Here is a 12,473-nt window from a genome sequence, read left to right on the forward strand (position 1 = left end):
TTTTTTTTTTTTTTTACTTGCTTTAACTTCTCCCGGGACGTTACGTACAACACAACAAAGGTAACGAAACGATCGAAACGGAAGGGAGAGTTTGCCAGGAAGAATGTGCTGATAATCGTGATGGCGCTGGCAGCGTTTCTGGAAAACTTGTCGGCATGTGAACGGCGCTTGAATTTGATTTGACGGCAGGCGAAACCCAGTGGATTGTAGTGCAACTGATTATTGTTTAGATGGATTTTTAGATACGACAGTCGATCGAGAGCAGTGAACCACAACAAGGCTGCGAGAAACTTTGCGATCCAGTGGAGTTAAACCATCCATTTGACAAGATCTCAGTATGTACCATTACCATGAGCGGTAGTACCAGAAGTACCACACGGTTCGTGTAATTGTAATGAATTTATACGGCGGATAGAGTAAGTGAAAAAAGGAGCAATAGCGGGATCATAGAATAGAATTTAGCTTATTGAAACCAAAAAGTTAGAATGAATCCGTCGATTTCTCATTAAACGTATCTTAAACGAGAGCTTCTTTCGCTTAAACTCCCGCGATAAGAATGTCTGTGTCTACTAGCTGCCAATCTATGGCTCAGTCCGTACTCGTGCCTGCTTGACTTGGGCTCGTAATAGAAGCAAATTCCTAAGTAAACAAATCACGACTAAATTACGGGTAATTTCCCTGCATAGCAACTCGTTCCTTATAGTGTCCAATGAATGTACGCGTCATGTATGTATGAACGTACGCGTAGCCCCTTTAGCACAGTAGTTCCTAAGACAGATCTGTATTTTTATTGTCGTCAGAACGTTGTTGTCGGGATAATGAACACATTATAACGGTGTCAAAAGATACTCTTATATTTCGCAGTCATATAATAGTATATTTTTCACTCGGTACAATCGTAGTTGTTAAGTGATAGCCATAATGACGCTTTGCTTTCATCTTCTATACCTCAGATTGTTTGAATCAGTGACTTGATACCTCAATGCCACAGCATTGCCTTTGTGCGGCACACTCTAAAAGTGCATATAGTAATGTTATAGTAGGTCTGTCGTGTTTGGTTATGGTGATAATCGCGTCAAAAATTAGGTCTTCGCCTGTGGACCCCTCCGGCAGTACAATGACAATACAAACGAGCATATTGAGTTCTCCGAGTAGTTATCAAGCGTTCATCAGTTAAACTTCCAAAGAGTCCTTGTATCGCATGTTCTGCCATACCGATGCTATCCTTATCGTGCGTATCATATCACGCATACGCAAGTATAACCTGATTAAATCAAACGATGCAAATAGTGGCTTGTTGCAAATAAAAGTGTTGGAAGACCGCAGCTACTACAATTTATCGTTAATAATGTCTTCAGCCCAGCAGTTTTCTTATAGGAACTGTAATGATTTACAGCCATTAACAGCTCGACACTAGTGACCATGACAAACAAAGTCCTCAGTTTCTGGCTGCTGTTTCTAGCACACAGTGCGTTGTTTTATGTAATGAGCACGTAATATTCGTATATTCGTTACACCTATTATCCTCACCTGTCTCGCCTGACCTTCATCGGCTTGGTTGAAGTTTTGCTGTTTAAGGCTTGCGCGCTTCAAGAGGGGCTTGACTAGATCTTTCGAGCGCATTAATATTATAATTCCGATTCGACGTAAATCTCACCACAGCAGGACCAGTGCCTCTGTGAGGTACGTCCGCTCTGTGTCCCCCAAAATGAGCGTTGCCGGTAGTTATGTAGGCGTCCATGTCGATTCGAAATTTGCAGTCAAATACTGAAAAGGTAATTTACTATAACTACTCCTTGTCTGGTCTACCTATCACACAATCTCCATACATATATGCACAGGAACTGAAGGAAGCGTCTCCTTCGTAATGTTTTACGACGTCTTATAACCAAATTCGAATGTTGCTTCTAGTAAAAAAGAAGGCGTTGTCTATCCACATTTCACGCTTAGCTTGTACGCAATCCCTGACTTAAACTACTGACTGGTATGAGCAAGAGACATGTTTCTTTATTTCATATGCTTAGCATTTACTTATTTTTACTATGCGAACAAGGCTTCGAAATCACATACTTTTAAGTATAGCAGCCTTTATTTAGGGGTCTAGTTGAAGTACGTCCTGTTTAACTTACTTTGGGCTTCTTCAACAGGCCTAAAACATGCCCTGAAACGGCATGATAAGCAGCTGTTATCCTTATTATTAGTAATAATAATTCCTTAATTACTTATTGCTCTTTTATTCCTTATTTGCCTGATTATAAGTATTTGTTTGCGAAAATTTTACATGGGATTTGAACGAGCATCGAGGCATACCCCTTAGTTATTGTTACTATGAAAACGCGCCCAAAAGGGATGTGCATTAGTCGTCCAGGCCAACCTTGCCCTGTTGTATGAGGCACCCATCAAAGGAGTATCCCACGCCCGTTAGTGTATTGCTTTCTAAACAAACGCGTTCTCCCTATGAGCGACTCACGCAGTAACTCCATCAGGTCCGAAAGATAATCTGTACACAAATAACAGTACAGTTAATCACAGCTAGAAACGACTGTACCTTTTCTAGTATCGTGGATGGCGTTATGCAGCTCTGTGCTTGGCAAACTTTTCCGATTTTGAATGTGTCAATAACAGTCATGGTCCTGGAATAAAAACAAAAAAAGGTAGCTAGTAAAGGTTTATAGAAAAAATATGTTCAAAACTTGCATTTTGTTTTTATTGAATACTTGTCTACCCTTTCATGCTTCTGGAATATTCTTGTGAGACGTTTATTGTGCTATACCTTAGAGGCCCGTACGATAGAACCGTTCCCCGTAGTTGTGATAATCACTAAATGGTTACCCCTTCAGTCCAACAAGGAGCATGCTGTTTCATAAGGCACCTCGAAGAATCTGCATCGGTCAACGAGGTGATGAAGGTGCATAAACCACAGCTGCGGGCGTCCCATTTTACAGTGTCCAAGATTGTTAAATATTGTCTGATACCTTTACAGATACTTGAACATATCGGTTCATTAGCTAAAGACAACCTCTTTCAGTTCAGGTGTGTTATGTTTAAACATGTATATACTCGTCAATTTTGTTCCTCTATGAGAACTATGTTAGAAACAAAGTCACTTTTTTTTTGCTCGTACAAGGTCGTTATTGAAAATGCTCTATTCGATATATTGCTTTGCCCATTTGAACCGTGCGATTTGTATTAGTTAGTAATCTTTTGCCGCAAATAGGTAATAGCACGGTTATAATCTGACAGCGTATTAGTGTCTTTTTGTACTACTTCGGCACACGATGCCTTCGGATGCATGTCCTCTTTTCCTCAAAGTGCTCGATATCAAGGCTTTCTCTAATGCTGCCACACAAAATTCGTATAATTCACCATAAGAAACTGTTCTCGATTCATAAACGATATTTTGCGTATAGGCAGACCTACTAGTACCACTAGCAATCACAAGGTTTACAAGAGCCTGTCAGGTACGGACCTGTTTAGCACTTGCTTGATTCGTATCTAATATGCTTTTTCAGCCTATTCACTGCTGGCAATACCGAGATATTAAAGCTGAGACTTAGCTTGAAATGTATAGGCATTCTAATGATGTCGCTTCTCATAGCTTCTTATAGCTCAAGCGGCCACTTTGAGCAGCTTCCTTGGTCTATTGATCCATTATTTACCATAAAATATATAGGTAGCCACCACAGCCCGCGTATTACAGTGGTCGACTAAAGTATTATTTGGACCATCCGCCTTGTACACGTTGTGCCATCCCGTTGACGAGCTATATACCAAAGCGGCTATATGATATCGAACTGACCACCTCGCTGTCGGACCGAAAGGTGGTTAGCAGGTGGCATTCATGTAGCAATTTCCTGACTATCAATTTGTCTTCTGATAACGACCGCATAACAATCGTAGCGATAAACGGGCGATCTATACTGTACGCACTTAGCTACAGGGGCAGCGGACGACGCGCGCGTGCGACCCATAGGACGAGTTCACGTTAATAACGTTTGTAATCAAAACGTAAAGTTTTGATAAAAATTCTGTACGTACAGATGTGAGCTATAGGCAAAGCGTTTGTCAGGCAATTCCGGAGTAAAAGCCGAAATGAATGTATAAAGATAGAGTCTCAAAGCCCTCCCTGTAGCAAAGTAACGTATTATTAACCTTACGGAACCACAAATCGAATTATATTCTATTTGTAATGAGAGGGAGAGAGTCTTGTATAGTGCACCACTGAGTATAATCCAGGCTTTTTTTTTTTATAGTGATTATTTGTTTCAACTTATCATCTAGATACCATGGGTACCTCAAGTCACCTGACTCTGTCTGAAGGATCAATATCCAGGACTAATCTGTCAGCACTTGACCAACGAGACGACTGTTAACAAATAATACGTGGCGGAGTTAGAAAGACCTTGAAATAATTGCAAAAACGTTGGACCTCTAGGCAGAACCGTGTAAGGCCACCTAACGTTTTTCTGTTGTTAATTGACATTGCTGCTGTGTTACGCACATCACGTAGGTTTTCCATGATAGACTTGCGAGTCTCTCTGGCAAGGAAATCAGCAAACGAAAAGACCAACGTGTCTTGGCAAACCGTTGGCAAAATTAGAATAATACTTACCTCTAGAGTTGGTACGTCCACCTGTAGAACAACTAAGCTGAGGCATATCCGTTTTACTGTGAGAACGTTTGAGAAAATGAAGCTATGTGTTAAAAAGTTTACCGCCGTAAAAATCGCTAGTTCGCTTCGGTGTTGGATCGGCTGAAGTAAGAATGAATAAACATTAGATATGTGGATTTTAAGCCGGCTTCAGCCTAATCTTTACGCGACTGCATAATATCAGTCCTATCGAAAGCAGATAGGTGCACAACACGCATAGAGTGAGAAGACTTTCTAGGACGGATTCGAGGCCGAGGGGCCGATCGTTCAGGGCCATATGCACGCATGCACTTAGCGCATAACTTACGCCAGCAGCTACTTATTCCACACTTAATGTTTTTCATGTGGCCATTAAAAACTTCAAATAAATTACTTGTCGGCCTCTTACGTCGCTTCGTTGGGATGTGGATTCAGCCTCTTTCACCTGCAAACTTTTTGGAACATCTTTCTTACCTGAAATCGACAGCCGTTGCCTGTTGAATTAAGCAACTCATCGGGTACTGTTTGAGCTTTACTTAGTAAAGCAACATTATTTACATAAACTTGGTTAGCAAGTTCCTGCTCACGAAAAAAGTTTATCTATGTCAAGTGTACAACACTTGTTCATTGGAGAAATATATACCATATGGCACAATTATAAGACTGCAGATCCGGTGACATCAATAAAAATAGATATGATTGCTTGACTCGCTCTACAGTGACCCTGACTTCAAGGAACCGTTCATTCCAATTACCTCGTGTTTTGATGCAAATTCGTTTGCTAGATGTCGAGAAAGTTTTTTTCTGGAGCCAAGCGACACTTTCTTCCTATACAATGACCGGTCAGACTATTCATGCAGATTGGTAATAAATTCAAGAGGCAATGCTGTTGCACACGCGTAGTGTCGTATCTATTATAAACACATACTACATACCTCTAATTTTGATGGTCGTGCCCTCATACAGATCTCACTGTATCTGACTAACGCGATGACACCGATTTAGGCTTAGAAATGACGAGGCTGTAAGTAGCTGCATGTAACTATCGTAATGAAGAATTTCAGTGTAATGTTACGTATTTGAGCTATGGAGATCGCTCTATCGTATCTCTTCGTGCTGTCACTTTGGTCCAACGCCAAATCGCTTTGTTCATGAAGTACTTGTAATTTCAGATCAAGCATGAAGACCTAAAAAGTGTACCTTAATAAAAAAAAAAAAAATATATATATATATATATAGAAAAAATAATAGAATCTGTGTTAAGTATTGGTTTTTCGTTTCGAGAAGAACGTATGGTCATTTTCGTGACGGGAAAATCTGGCGTGATGTAATACCATTAAATCGCGTTATAGAGCGCGGTAATTGCTATAACAATCTGTAGCGCTGAATTGAAATCGAGTTCATTGGTCAAAGCCCCGTCTACCCCTACGGCATTCCACTACTATGGCAACCGCTTGTTCGCGATTTTTGCATCGAAATGTTACGTATACCGTCGAATATTTCAGCGGCTTGGTTCTTTCTTACTGCCAGAAGTCCAATTTGTCTATATAATTAATACTAACTATATTGTCTATCTAACTGACTAACCTTGCTCTTTCTAGTTCGTTCCCATATTTTCAACTATTTCATTAGTGCGCGCCTATTGTCAGCGATTAGATGGTCAAGGAACTAGCTGATCCCATTGGGTCCATACATGTAGTCAACAACCATTTGATTAGACATTGGCTCCTTTATTTGTCGGTTTTAAAGTCTTGCGCTACTTACTATAGCGTTCATTGAGCAAAGACAGAAAGCTCGAGCCTCAAGGCGTTTCAAAAATGTTTTTCCTTCATCATCACAGCTGCGTATGCGCGCATTGTGGGCTTGAGTTGCTTGTGACTGCAGGAACTTCACGTTCAGGCCGGAGGCTTAGCCAGACATTGAACTACTGCTGAGGCTTGCTCTGACTACCAAGATCAGATTAACTAACTTTGCCTGGATGCTATTTTCATACAATTGAACGTGGATTAAACTTAGCGGACCTATGGTAACAGTAAACGTTTTATGGGGATCGTATTAGCTTTCTATTTGATCAGTTCTCTTTGAGTATTGTACCACCGTACGCCTGCCCCTAGAGCGAAATCGTTAGCAGTAAAACATTAGAACAAAGCACATAAATGCTCCACGAAAAAGCGATCTGAAGAAAATACATCCGTTGGAAGGCAACATTCAACAATTCTTCTAAATCTATCTCTGGCGAGTAACAGTTGCGGCGTAACTGGTGCTCATCTGCCCTCTGATAATCAGGCATCATGGCTCAGGCATTTAAAATATAGCGAGACATTTCTTAATATGTACTACAACCATTATTTCGACTCAAGGAGATAATATGTCTAGAGCAGGTGACAACGCCGCTGGTAGACCCATTGTGCCATGATGCTGGCAAGACGTTTATGACTGAATGAGTTGAAAAATTCAACAGCGCTATTTGATTTATGTTTTCTAGTACAAAAAAATGTTGTTTTTCGGTTTTCACAGTGTTGGTACGACATTTTCTTTGACGATCGTTCCGGTATGAATCGATCAGCATCTACTAAAAAGATGGACATGAACCGTCTAGCGATAACTATTCTGCATTAAGTTCACCTCAGTGGTTTGTTGTTCTGGGCATAAACGATTATACTTGGGCAAAATAAATACGGACATTTCTTTATCTATAACATGCATATATACAGAAATATCAACGTGCCGTATCGAATAAATACAAATTGAGAATGAACTGAACCCAATCAACAAACAGAACTTTTAAATATTTTTTCTCAGTATGTCTCATGGCTGCTAATGCGATAAGGCAGGGGACAGGGTGATATTTTTTTCCCCATTGCGAAGGTGTTTAATCCAAAAAATTGCAATATTTATTGAACTGTGTATGTTACTTCTTCACTGCCAAATTCCTCGGTGCGGTTCTTTCTGCCGAATTTATTAAACGCCTCCCATATTCGCTGATATAAAGTTACAGGTAGACTCGATGGTTCTACAATGACGCGTCAGTCTTAGTACAGCCAGCTCATTACTAATGGTCAAAGGCGGACTAAGTCAGGCCACAAGAAGGTTCGCAATGAATCTAGTTCAAATGGGCGCCGGTCGGTGGCTTTTTACATTGTTCAGTTTTCTGATGAAACGTCAAGTAGCGCAATGGACGAGTGCGGGATCCGCTTTCGGAGTGATGAGGAAAGATCGCCTTCCAAAGAGGCCTTTTACGCTTGCCTTGCGGATAATAAAGCGAGCAGATTTCAGCTTTGGTCTCTACTATTGGTGCAGGCCGGAGACAAAGTACGACTAACCTGGGACCACAACACGTTTTCACTACTGTAATAACGGCGGCAGTAGCAATGAGCGGACCTCGGTGACAAAGGCCTGGCACACATACCGCTCATAAGGGCCAAAGAATTGCCCAGTGCTGCTCTGCACTGGCCTTCGGGTGTCATCCCCCAAGTCGCTTCAGACTCAAGCTATCGCCAGTTCTGTGGCAGGCCACAGAAGGTCGTTTCGGAGGATTGATCTGCCTAAACGACGACAGGAGTACAGCCGCCATTCGTCTGCGAGAATGAGCGTCAATAGCTTCTAGATAATCCATAGCACGTTTCACTCTCCCATTGTGTATAAAGTATCGTGCCCTCTTCTTGCTAGCGTTTCATTAATGTACGAATATTTCAGCTCTGAGCCGATGTAAGCTTTCTGACAAACGGCGCCGAATACTAGGTTCTCATTAATTAAAGATAATCCTATCTAGCTTGGAGACAGTAAACAAAAATCCAACTTAACAATTGTCCCTTAAAGCTGACCCTTTTCAAACGGCTGTTTTCTTATCGACTCCAGTAACATTTGTTCCGCAATATCATTCTTGAAAGGCTCGCCACATTTTTTGCAGAAGTGCCCATTGCGAACTTTGACCTGTTTGTTCTCCGCCTAGCTGTTGTCGGTCGCTGTTTGAATCACATAGCGACAAGCGTTTCTGGGATCCTTGATGGTGTCCTCTGTACGCTTTAGAGCGAGTTGCTTCGTCGCAACGTGTAAGGGGTGCGCTGGCGACGACTTTTAAGCCAAGTCTTGCTCCTGCGCAGTTTGCAGTCGTTGTGCCGTCGGCAACACTGGGGATACTTGTGAGAGACACTGAGAGAGAGAGAGAGAGAAAAGTTCTCCAGTAGAATCCACAATAATGAGGCTAATCCTGACATCGATAGAAGTGAGGCCAGGACATCGGGTTGCTGCAGCTTCTCTACTACTAGTCTCTGCACATAGCACAACTTCAATAGTGGATCAATGTTACCATCATCATATGAAACGAGCGCTCATTTTAGTTTTGAATAGTGAAATTTCCGAATGCTATTATGAAATGTCGTTTAAGGTCGATCTAATTCTATTGTACTGATATGTCATTTCGACATATGTAGTCATCTGTCGCCGAATATTAAACAACAAGCAAGCATCTGTGTCATAACCACTCACTGAAGCTTTTTAAACGCACTGCCTTTAAGGTCACTAATTTTAGCTTAAATGGGTTTAAAAATTATGTATATATATATCTCAGCAAAGCATTTCGGTAACTCCATGGTCATCTTTAGAAGTAGACTATAATTTCATACGTCGAACAAGGTTAACGCGGTTTTTGGATAAAACATTATGAAGAAAAGGCTTTTTGGATTTAATAATTATATATGACGATGAGTTAAGTACGGCGGGTCACGGTTTTCTTTTGTTGCTTAATACTTGTTCAAGGACGATGTGAGCTCTGTCGATTTTGGTCCCGATCTATGCCACGTAGTATCATTTTAGGATTTCATTACCTCTGACAAAGCCGCCGTTTGGTTCCTTCCGTTGCGCAAGAATCATCACGCCGCTTGATAAAGGTTAAAAGACGGACGTTAGGTTTATTGACGCTCATCTGGCCCATAAAAACCTTCGGTTCGATTTTGCTCTACGCGACCTATTTATACACCCAGTGTGGATGTGTGCGTAAGTACATATACTAAAAGGAACAGGGCTGTTCCGTAAGCTAGCGTTTCTTTACGAGTCATGTATCCTGGGCACAGTCACACTCCGTTCAGATCCCAATAGCAACGAATAGAGTATGACTACACGATTCTCCGACTCTACGCAGTTCCACGATAAATACAATAATGTGTCAAGAGGGACATGTGTCCCTCTTGCAAAAGTATTAGGCTGAGCAAACGGGTTCTAATACAACTCAACAAACAGATATATATACTAACCGAAGTATATTCGAAAATGCCGCGAGGAAACAGTGTGAAATTTATAAGCGGGAAAATCGACTGATATTTCTTCTATACCTACCAAAAATGTGACGGCACATCTCAGACGGATGTGACAGACGCGGTGGTGACTATGTGTATGACTACAAGAGCAGCTCCTATGTGCGAGTCTTAGCAGTGCTAAGAAACGAGTGATTTTTTTGTATCATAAAAATACATTTTCTCAGTAAATTAATTTGAGGCTGACTTTAAAACACTCGTTAACTTAAAGATGCATGGCTATTCTACCTGACACGAAGCCTTCTGTTCAAATATAATTGATATTTAAAAAACGCTGCTTATACAGTATATCAAGATAATGTGATTATGTAAAATGCTTGAGAGCATCTTAGAGACGTCGTTGAAATATTCGTTTCGGTCATCATACTGGATTATGATGGATTACCATTTAGATCATTAGCTGTGTAGTCAATTTTTTAAACAAAATGTCACGTGAATGTTATAAAATTGTCCGGAAGAATGTCCGGCGATTCCTACAAGCGTTTCCTGAAACCTATTCGGATGAACCGTGTCGGTGAGGCGAAGATCCTGCGAACACAGTACGGCATGTTAGGACACTTCTCTCACAGCTACAGTCACCTTGGAAATAACCTATCCTGGATTGTTCTTCAATTCCCTTACAGGAAACGCGGTACCAGCTGAAGGAACAAGCCAACTGCGTGAAAAATCTCTTTTTACCAAAATGGCTATTTTGTCGCAAGAGACACAAGAATACGACCGACAAGGAAATCAGCGTGAAGACAGTCAAGGTCGCTGAGGTGACTGGCCCTTGCTTTGGATGAGGTGGCGGTAGGTTATAACCGCGTTGGAAAAAGGACTGGGAGTATGTCTTGGCAAGAGGGATCCGAACGCGGCGGAGCGGATCGTTTGGCATGTAAAGGTAATGGCTTGAAAATATACAGAAAAGATTGCACCTTGAAGGTGCGTACCGTTTGCAATGCCACTCGCTCGAAAGTAACTCGCGCGAGCCGGCTTGACTTGCTGGATTTACAATATATAAATATGTATAAAGGTAGACCTCAAGATTTTTGAGGGCTTGAGCCGCCTCGACAAACTCTACGATAAGGGTTTTACCGATCACGCGTCTGTATCCACTGAGGCATACGTAAACGACGAAACAGAAAGAAACTATATCGATTGGCAATCAAAACTGCCAATTGCTATAGTTGTCCTTAACTCTATCAGAATCACGATTCATTCACAGAGCTATCAAGGAATATAGGTCTACACTTAACACTGTTTTTTTTTCTACCGGCTTTAAGAGTCAACAATCATTGTGCCCTTGGGTAAAATATATTTTCTATTTACTTTGCTACGGTTTTGTTGGCTTTCCGAAAGTATACAATATATGAACTACTTGTCAAAAATGTGCAATGGCAGCATATCTGCCATTTTTAAGCGTTTGACCAAATTAATATGTGAGCCTATTATTATATATCTAATATAGAATAATATATTAGATATAATCTGTTCGTTATAATTGAACTTATTATGAACACATTTCAAGAACTGCGTATCTTGCGGGCAGAGACGTACCACTTTTCCTATCCAAAGCGTTTTGAGGAAGCAAAGCGCACAAATAAACAAAACAGGTAAGTTAATAACTGTGTCGCACTGTATTTTGTACAACAAATACACAGGCTTATTCTACGTAGTATAAGTAGCTTTTAGATATATAGAAATATTTATCCATCTGTCGTATATTCTATTTCAAAACGTTGGTTACAATAAAAAAAAAATACAGACAAGTTGAACACCGATTTGGTGTCGATGGTTTGAACATCGTTAATTTATGCACAACATAGCAGAGTTAAAAAAGCTTAGTTAAAAGTTAAGTTAAAAGCACAGAGCTCACAATGAAGAGATATGATTGTTACTGTCACTAGAAAAGTGTATGGCATTGAACGTGACCTTCTACAGAAAATTGGACGATATGTACTATCAAGATCACAAGTAAGTTGAAGTTTCCCATCGAATGAGCAGATCAAGATTTTTCGAAAACTCTAAATCATATGAGGCCGTAGGCCTAGTTGTAAAATAGTTTTCCCTTGAATGACATATGTGTGAAGTGCGCGTTTGCAGGAATGAGTACGATTTGGTACTTGGTACCAAATCGTACTACGATTTGGTACTTGGTACCAAATCGTACTTATTCCTGTTTAAAGTACGACATCGTATTTAAGCCTTTTTGCAGGGTGCGCGTTGCCAAGGTACCTGCCAACCGACAGTATGTCTTTAAGAACGATAATTAAAATGACGTATGTGCTTAAGCAGACTGTGAATTCTAGGAATACCATGTTCGAACTTTTCACGTTAAGCTCTAATTAAATAAATCCTCTATTCTATATCACTTATGTTAGGCCAAATGGCAAAAACAACTGTAATGTAATGTGATGTAATGGAAACGACGATGTTCAAAGGGCGTTCAGCTGGACGGCATCTTGATAGGGCGTACTTTTTGATAGACCGATTCTTTCGGTTACGTTTTCTTTTTGTCTCCATTGTTTGAATGAAGCATTCTATTGAGCTTG

At 40.7% G+C, this 12,473-nt stretch overlaps 1 long non-coding RNA gene across 1 annotated transcript in view; it reads right to left on the reverse strand.

The window, feature by feature from the left end:
* Window positions 1-448: 448 nt before the first annotated feature.
* LOC147754644 (uncharacterized) overlaps window positions 449-12,473 on the reverse strand; it is a 30,317-nt gene continuing 18,292 nt past the window's right edge. The window contains exons 2-4 of the long non-coding RNA XR_015318082.1: window positions 2,549-2,633; window positions 1,531-1,767; window positions 449-1,264 (exon numbers count right to left, since the gene is read on the reverse strand). This is a non-coding gene — a long non-coding RNA (uncharacterized LOC147754644). The remainder of the gene's footprint in view (window positions 1,265-1,530; window positions 1,768-2,548; window positions 2,634-12,473) is intronic.

This window comes from Varroa destructor, unplaced genomic scaffold (genome assembly GCF_002443255.2).
Source record: "Varroa destructor unplaced genomic scaffold, Vdes_3.0 BEIS01000007.1, whole genome shotgun sequence".
NCBI lineage: Eukaryota > Metazoa > Arthropoda > Arachnida > Mesostigmata > Varroidae > Varroa > Varroa destructor.